The sequence below is a fragment of the Microtus oregoni genome, unplaced genomic scaffold (genome assembly GCF_018167655.1).
Source record: "Microtus oregoni isolate MIOR12 unplaced genomic scaffold, Mior012 000014F_ref0000157, whole genome shotgun sequence".
Lineage (NCBI taxonomy): Eukaryota > Metazoa > Chordata > Mammalia > Rodentia > Cricetidae > Microtus > Microtus oregoni.
Genome location: NW_024543073.1, coordinates 17,254,041 through 17,263,843, shown reverse-complemented (window position 1 = coordinate 17,263,843; position 9,803 = coordinate 17,254,041).

Here is a 9,803-nt window from a genome sequence, read left to right as displayed (position 1 = left end):
CTTTCTTTCCTATGAGGAAATTGCTTTTATCTCGTGAACTTTTAATTTTCGTATTACTTTGTCAAGATTATATCTCTTATTGTACAGGTCACAAAGCTAGAAATGGGGCCAGGAAAAGGGAGGAAGAGTCTCAAGAAAGGTAGGAAGTAGAGAGAGTAATGGACTATAAGAAGGGGCGTTAACTGGGGAAACCAGACAGAGGCAGGGAGGGGAATAAAGGAGAACAATGTGTAACAGTTTATGTACAAAGACACCATGATGAAGCCAATGACACTGTATGATGCTCCAAAACACTGATTTAGAAAAGATAATGCCTTATAGTGATGCTTATAGGAAATTGCCAACCTCATTAAATTAACCTACCTTATATTTCTAACCTTTGGTCAATAAAGCTGTCATATATTCCAAGTTAATATGGTTAGTTTGATTAGGGGAAGTCTTTATTTATAAATATATTTGAAGATGACAACAATTCCATTATGGTTTAAATCTGAAACACCTCCAGAGGCTCATGTGTTTTGACACTTGGTCCCCAGCTGCTGGCTTCGTTTTATGAGGTTATTGAAATTTGATGTGGGGCCCTAGCTGCTGGAAGTGGGTCACTGGGTGAGCCTTGAAGGCTATGCCTCCAGTTCCAGGCTCATGGTCTCTGTGTCTTGGGCAGACATGATGTGAGGGCTTCCCTACACACTCTGCTGCCATCGGCTCTGCTGCAGTACCATGCCCTCTCCACTGCGGTAAAGTGAGTTCTCTGAAACCGGGAGCCAAATAAGCCTTCCTGCTCCCCTTCAATTTCTTCTCTTTGGTGTGGGAGGTCCTTCTGTCTATGTGTTGATTTTATTGGTTAATGAATAAAGAAAACTGGCTTGGCCTATAGCATGGAAGGAGGAAGGCGGAGAAGCCATGGAGCCGCCAGAGACTAATGCCAGTTGGAATCTTTGCCGGTAAGGCACAGCCACGTGATGAAACACAGATTAATAGAAAGGGGTTAAATTAAGATGTAAGAGTTAGCCAATAAGAAGCTGGAGTGAATGGGCCAAGCAGTGATTTAATTAGTACAGTTTTGTGTGATTATTTCAGGGCTAAGTGGCCGGGAACCAACAAGCAGCTCTCTCCCATAGATCTCTTGAAGTCAGAGTGTTGGGAAAAATAACAGAGACAAATACCATCAAATGTCCCACCAGAGCCTCAGTGACCTAGTGAGAGCCACCCTCTTTCTTTCTTCTCATCTGCAAACCATACCTAATGTACCTTCCAAGGTTCTGAGTTCAATCTACCTAAGTCGGTTACACCCTTATTCTGCCATTTTGTGTGCCTCATTTATTCAGGAAATAGTCACAAACCTGGGTAAATAGTTCAGCCTAGCAGGTGTGAAACCCTGAACTCAATACACAAACAACACACACGCACACTCCTTTATATTACACCTGTCAGAATGGCTAAAATAAAAAACTCCAATGATAGCCTTTGCTGGAGAGGCTGTGGAGGAAGGGGTACCCTCATCCATTGCTGGTGGGAATGCAATCTTGTGCAACCACTTTGGAAATCGGTGTTTCGGTTTCTCAGGAAATTCGGGATCAACCTACCCCTGGACCCAGCAATACCACTCCTGGGAATATACCCAAGAGATGCCCGATCATATGACAAGAGCATTTGTTCAACTATGTTCATAGCAGTATTATTTGTAATAGCCAGAACCTGGAAACAACCTAGATGCCCTTCAAAGGAAGAATGGATGAAGAAAGTATGGAATATATACACACTAGAGTACTACGCTGCGGTAAAAAACAATGACTTCTCAAATTTTGCATGCAAATGGATGGAAATAGAAAACACTATCCTGAGTGAGGTAACCCAAACCCAAAAAGATGAATATGGGCTGTACTCACTCATAATTGGTTTCTAGCCATAAACAAGGGTCACGGAGTCTACAATTGGTGATCTCAAAGAAGCTAAGTAAGAAGGTGAACCAAAGGAAAAACATATAGTTGTCCTCTTGGCTATGGGAAGTAGACAAATTGGCCGGGGAGAAAATTGAGATCTTGGGGGTGGGGTGGGATGGTGGTAAGGGGAGATGGGGAGAGTAAAGGGAGACGGGGAGAATGGGGGGAACTTGGGGAAAAAGGAGGATTGGGATAAAGGAAGGTTGGATAGGGGAGCACGGAAGCACAATTCTTAGTTAAGGGAGCCACCTTAGAGTTGGCAAGAGACTTGAACCTAGAGTGGCTCCCAGATGCCCAAGCCAAGGTCCCCAGTCAGTTCCTTGGGCAGCTGAGGATAGGGAACCTGAAATGACCCTATCCTATAGCAATACTGACGAATATCTTGCATATCATCATAGAACCTTCATCTGGTGATGGATGGAGATAGAGACAGAGACCCACACTGGAGCACTGGACTGAGCTCCCAAGGTCCCAATGAGGAGCAGAAGGAGGGAGAACATGAGCAAAGAAGTCGGGACCACGAGGGGTGCACCCACCCACTGAGACAGTGGAGCTGATCTATTGGGAGCTCACCAAGGCCAGCTGGACTGTGACTGAAAAAGCATGGGATAAAACTGGACTCTCTGAGCATGGCGAACAATGAGGGCTGATGAGAAGCCAAGGACAATGGCACGGGGTTTTGAACCTACATAATGTGCTGGCTTTGTGGGAGCCTAGCCAGTTTGGATGTTCACCTTCCTAGATATGGACAGAGGGGGGAGGACCTAGGACTTACCACAGGGCAGGGAACCATGACTGCTCTTTGGACTGGAGAGGGATGGGGAGAGGAGTGGGGGGAGGGGGAGAAGGGTGGGAGGAGGGGGAGGGAAATGGGAGGCTGGGAGGAGGTGGAAACTTGTTTTTTTTTTCTCCTTTTCTCAATAAAAAAATGGAAAATAAAATAAAATAAAATAAATTTGAATTTAACTCTTACCCAAGAAAACCAGATAAAATCAGACAAAAAACAGTGAAGTTTTCTGTGTGTCACCACGCCCCTCCTCCCAGCAAGCCTGAAGGGGAGGCCATGTCTGCCCCATCTCACAGATGTGGAAGCTGATGTCCACAGAGTTGGGACTTCCCCAAGGTTAGCGACCCCATGCTCTTCCCATTTTTCTACAGGGTTGAACAGCTTAATCTTTTTAAATGGAGCCTTGGTTAGATTTATTTCCATATTTCTAGTTATAATTCACTAATGACTATTGTTTAAATCTATCTGGTCAGCATAGTAACTAGCAAAAAGCTTAAGTTCCTTCTGAAGGGACTGTGGTTATTCCTTGAGAGCATAAATTCAGAGAAGAGATTGAAGGCAGGACAGCTTCTCACGGTTTTCTAAGTAACACTGCCCCCTTGAGGACTAATGGTGAATTGAGACACCGTTTCAATTTCTCATGATCAACAGGCAGCGAGAATAACTTGCAGAAAACTCTCTTTGAGTTGGATCTCTTAGCGAGAAGAAAGCTACCTCCATGTTACCTTAAAAGTTCTACAAATCAGCAGCCAACGACAACTCATTCACTCAGCACGCAGTTACCAAGTACAAGAGACGTTTTGTGCAAAGTTAATACCAAAGTGAACAAGGACATGTTCCATGTTTATAGAACATAAGACATTATTCCTGCACTGCTTGAAAACAGGCACTTCTAAAGCTGGTGACCTGAACTCAGGCCAAATTTGCCACTAATTGTGTGACTTTGGACATGTTGCCGAAACTGTCACCCAGGTGTCACTGTGTGCAGAACTGGATACCAGCTTTACCTGCCTCGTATCTAGAGCTCTGTAAAATATTAAATACTGGGGCGGGGGGGGGGCGGAGTGCAGGTCACGCAAGGAGGTTTCACAGAAACTGATACTGTCATTCCGGTGTCAGAAGAAGGAGCCTTAGGGACGAGAGGCAGAGTCTTTGCAGTGGGAGAAAAGACCCATTTTCCAGGACCCATGGTGACAATGTGCAGCTCTCAAAATGTGTAAAAAGTGGAGCTGCAGGCCACTTCCCACTGCCCAGCTCCCGCACGGCTAGCTTTACCTGAAGTAACAACACGCAAACTGTATTCTTTTAAACACTGCTTGGCCCATTAGCTCCAGCCTCTTACTGGTTAAATTTTCACATCTTGATTAACCCATTTCTAATAATCTGTGTAGCACACGAGGTGGTGCCTTACCAGGAAGGATCTTAACCTGCGTCCATCTTGGAGAGGAGAGCTATAGCGTCTGCTTGACTCAGCTTTCTTTCTCCCAGAATTCTGTTTTGTCTTCCCCACCTACCTATGTTCTGACCTATCAGGCCAAGCAGTTTCTTTATTAATTAACCAATGAAAGCAACAGATAGACAGAAGACCCACCTACATCAAAAATGCACTGAACCTTAGGTAAAACATCGCTAGATGCATAACTGCTTCTACAGATAGAATCCTGAAAGCCAGGTGTATAGCTGCTTGTAGATATAAAACTCTAAATGTCATCAGAATGCCCATCTACAGGGGACCAATTACACTGAAGCAGAGCTATATGCAGAGATGGCTCAGTCTCAGCGCACCATGAGTAGGAACTGGAATGCACAACCACAAGCTGAATGCTCTCATTTGTTTACAGGCAAACTAACACATGCAACTGTATCCCAAGATGTGCTGCCTGCTGGGGGAAGAATATTGTGCCTATCCCCTTAGGATACTAGAATATCGTCAGAACCGCGGGGTCTGGATATTTGAAACCACACTCCCCAGAAAACCTTTGCAAATAATGTCCCAGATGAAAAATTTGGCTCTTAGGTGAGAGGGATGTGATGATTAATCACTCATGTGGATTGGGAATCACCTAGGATAGAGGCCTCTGGGCATGTCTCAGTGTTTAAAGAGGTTTAACTGAGGGCAGAAGACCCACCCTGAACATGATGGTACCACTCCAGGACTGTATTATAGAAAAGACTGGGTGGTTGAGAACCAGCATGCATCTCTCTGATTCCTGACTGTGGATCAAAGTGAGCAGCTGTCTCAGAGACACTCCTGCCACCACAGATAGAGACACTCCTGCCACAGCTAGAGACACTCCTGCCACCACAGCTAGAGACACTCCTGCCACCACAGCTAGAGACACTCCTGCCGCCACAGCTAGAGACACTCCTGCCGCCACAGCTAGAGACACTCCTGCCGCCACGCCTTCCTTGCCCTGAAGGACCTACCATTGACTTAAATAAACCCTCCCTTAAGTAGCCTTTGTCGGGTAATCTGTCATGAGAAAAGTAATATAATACACTAATACATGATCTGGAAGGCAGGGGTGAGGAGAAGCCTGCTTTCTGCTTGTCATTGTTCTCAAGTCCGGAGACCGAAATGGAGAGGTGACAGTGGTGAACTGGCTAGAACACCCAGAATCTAGTCTCTGGCTTGTAGATGATGGCAGAAGAGATGGACTTTTGCTTTCTGGGGCTGTGCTCTTGAGCAGCGGCTCCATTCCAGCCCTTTGATGTCACAAAGACCTCGTTCCCTATATGAAATCCTTATCTGTGTTAGCTTCCTAGCATCTGACGGTTAGAGGCGTAGGAAACAGGTATTTGCTAGCTCTGTTGTGGTTCATCTGAATTGTTAAGCTGACTGCTCTAAAGGAAACCCAGAAAGCAGGTAAAACCCCACCATGGGTATGTCTGCACGGCTTCTCTTAACAGATTAGCATTTCAATCAGTTGACCTAGTTAGGAAAATCTGCCCTCAGCAATGCGGGTGCCACTTAAAGACCTAGAAAGAAAAGCCATAGGAAGGTTCTCCTCCCCAGACACGAGAGCTTCTGACTTTCTCCGGTCACCAGATTTGGAGACAAAGACTGAAATCCTCTCTAGCACATACCCTCTTCCAGATTCAGCCTGGAATCCGCATCCTTCCTGGTTCTCCATGATGCTGGCATCAGCAGATCATGGTATTCCTGAGCCTTGGCAATCTCATACAATATGTGAACCGTGAATTCCATGTCTCCGAGGGAGACTCTACTGGAGAGAGATTTTTCTTTTCCTCATGGAGGTCAGACCAGTCAGTACTAGGGACCTAAGTGACCAAGGAGGTACCCAGATTCCCAGAGACCACACAGGTACTTGGGACCCCCAGAGGCAACGTAGACACCCAAAACACCAGAAGTCATGCAGGTCACAAAAGCCTTAGAGGAGATACCCTACTGAACCTGAAAACTCACTGGTCACTAGAACCCCAGGCTGCTCAAGTCCAGAAGACAAGAGAGGAAACAGAAATGGGGCGGGGGGGGGGGGGAATCCATCTAACAAAAATAAACTCAGAAATCAGCACCTAAACCTATAACCCCAAACCCTGATGACTAGAGGTCAGCATAAGAATACAATCAGCAGCAGGGCGGTGGTGGCGCATGACTTTAATCCCAGCACTCGGGAGGCAGAGGCAGGCAGATCTCTGTGAGTTCGAGGCCGGGCTGGTCTTCAAGAGCTAGTGCCAGAACAGGCTCCAAAGCTACAGAAAAACCCTGTCTCAAAAAACAAAAACAAAAAAAAAAAAAAAAGAATACAATCAAAAACAGCCAGGGCAATATGGCACACTACAGCCCAGCTATTGTGTTTAGCAAAACCTCAACTGTTCAATTTTACCAATAAAGACTTAGGAGCCAGATGCTGAGAGAAAAGCCTGCTAGCTAAGAGAGGCAGAGAAAGCAGCCAGCTGACCGTCCTCCTCTGCAGACATCCCAGAAGCAGAGCAATGATCCGTGGGAGGCAAGAGGGTAGCTTGGTTCAACATGTCAAAGAAGCTGGTGTTTCAAACTTCGGGAGTCTAACCATGAGTAGTTTATTTAAGCACAGCACAGTTTAGTGAAAACTTTCTTGGTGATAATAAATTCAATCCTGTGTGTATTAAAAATACATAAATATCTTCTAGGAACAAAGAAAATTAGATAAAACTAAAGATAGGACTACATCAAAACACTACGTAAAGTACATATGCCACCTTCTAGAAAGATAGGGTCTATGGATTGACTGGGAAAAAACAACCTTATGACAAGGGTCTGCGTAGGATCCAGACTGGTCTTCGTCCACACAGTGCAATGGTCATCAGGTTATTAACCACATCCCCTTCCAGACTTCTGGGCGGATAACAGGAAGAACAACTGTTGAGGAATATTTGTTTACACTGTAAAGAGGTGTCTCTGCCTAAGGAGCCTTCTGACTGGTTTCATAAAAAGCTAAATGGCCAATAGCCAAGCAGGAGAGATAGGCAGGAGGACTCCAGGACAGAGAGAGGAAACTCGGGATGAATTTAGGTGCGTGGGAGACGCCAGCTGTTGGGGAATTTTATTCTAAGGTGTGTTCCTTTTGTTTCTGTTGTGGAACATTGTTTAACGATGTAAAGATGTGTTGCTTTTGTTTATGCTGCATTTGTTTAACTCTGTGAAGCTGTGATTCTTTGCCTGTCTAAAATGCCTGATGGTCTAATAAAAAGCCAGTAGCGAGAGAGAAGCAAGGACAGGCATGGCTGGCAGGCAGAGAGGATAAATAGAGGGAGAAAGAGGAAAAGAAGCAGCAATGAGAAAACAAGGGGAGGAGGGTGTCAGGGGCCAGCCACCCAGCCAGCCATGGAGTCAGAAGGAAAGACACACAGAAGAAAAGGAAAAAGTCCAGAGGCAAAAGATAGTCAGGGGTGATTTAAGATAAGAAAAGCTGGCAAGCAACAAGCCAAGTTAAGGCCAGGCATTCACAAGTAAAAATAAGTCTCCTTGTGTGATTTATTTGGGAGCTGGGTAGTGCCTCTCCTCCCACCCCACAAAAAAGACAGAAGAGTAAAACATCACACAACAGCCATCCAGTGTAGAAGGAGTTAAACACACAGAATGGGATAGAGGTAAAAGCCACGTGGTAGAATGTAAATTAATAAAAATATGGGTTAGTTTAAGTTATAAGAGCTAGTTGAAAACAAGCCTAAACTAAAGGCCAAGCTTTCCTAACTAATAATAAGTCTCCATGTCATTCTTTGAGAGCTGGCTGGTGGGACACAAAGACTCACCACACACAACATTGTGTGCTTGACTTTCCAGGTTCTCCTAGTGCTTATCTGTGAGCACAGGGCCCTCAGTGCCTCCCACACAAGCCGAAGACACAGAAAATATTTTCCACAAAATCACAGAAGAGAATCTCCCTAATCCAAAGATGGAGATGCCTATCAAGGTACAGAAGCATATGGAGCACAGAATAGACTGACCCATAGGAAAGAAATCCCCCTTGGCACATGACAGTCAAAACAATAAAGGCACGGAATAAAGAAAGAATATTAAAGACTGCAGGGGATTGGATAGATGTCCTACAAACTCGAAGAGTTCACAGATGCCAGCTCAGACTACTATTCCCAGCAAAACTTTCAATAACAACAGATGGAGAAAACATGGCATTCTACAAGAAAACTAAATTTAAGCAATACTCATCTATAAAACTAGACCTATAGAAGGAGGTAGAAGGATGGATTTTCCCCCAGATGGGGTCCTGGAGCTGAAAGAAATGGGCATATCACCCCCCATCCCTAACCCAGTAAAAATTTAGCTTCCTCCAAGGGAGTCTCACTGGGAAAACAAACTACTCTTAAGAGAAGACTGCGTCCTAGGAGCACGTTTTTGTCTAACAGAAAAAAATAATTTAGTCGCATCTTTGGGGATTCCTTTCCTCATGTTGTGTCAGGGCTTTTAAATTTTTAAAAACTCTCTCTCTCTCCCTCCGTTCCTCCCTCCACCATCTCCCTCTCATTCTGTTGTTCCCTTCCTCCCCCCCCCCCCGCCCCCCCCAGGGTTTCTCTGTGTAGACATGGCTGTCCTGGAACTCATGCTGTAGACCAACCAGCTACCTGCCTTCTATCCAGACCAAGAGTTAAGCAAGCAGTTTCAGTGTGGTGGTTTGAATAGCAACAGCCCCCATAGGTTCATATATTTATATGCCTAGGCATCAGGGAGTACCTCTCTTTGAGAAAGACTAGGTATGGCCTTGGAAGAAGAGTGTCACTGGCGTGGACTTTGGGGTTTCAAAAGCCCACACAAGGCCCAGTGTTACTCTCTGCCTACAGATCAGAATATAGCCCTTAGCTACTGCTCTAGCGCCTGCCTGCATGTAACCACGCCATGATAGTGGACTTAACCTCTAAAATAGTAAGCCCCCAGTTAAATGCTTTCTCTTATTAGAATTGCCTTGGCCAAGGTGTCTCTTCACAGCAATAGAACAGTCACTAAGACATCTAGTAAGGGAGCAAGGTTACATTTAGAGTGTCTTCAATATAAGAAACCTCAAGTGAACAGCGGCTTCCTAATGTTCTAATGCCTAATGTAATAAACAATGTTGCCGAGACCCTAGGACCTCAGGGCATCAGCTTGACGGAAATATACAGAATGCTAATATATAGACATGAGCTACTATGTGGATTTAATAATAGCCGGATGACTGGAGAAACATTAGGGCTAAGTATATTGGGCACGACAATTCCAGAAGAAACTAGAATATGAATCTATGTAAGGAAGATCTCATCAGTGGAGAGAGGTATCATCCAGTTGGCTCAAGGCTGGGAAAGGGACAGAAAAATGAATCCCCACCTATCAGCTGAGACATTCTTCCCTTCTCTTGGATGTCAGAAAGGGGCCTTTAGCCTCAGACTCAAAATTATACTATTGACTTTGGACTTGGTTCCAAGTCCTTTTGACTTGGAATGAGCCCCACTACCAATTGCCCCCATTATCTGCTTGGTAGACAAGCTTATGTTAGACTTAACCTCCATGATTGCAAGAGCCAATTTAAAAAAAAAAAAAAACCACCTTTAATGTTTCTAGCTCAGTCTCTCTAGCATGC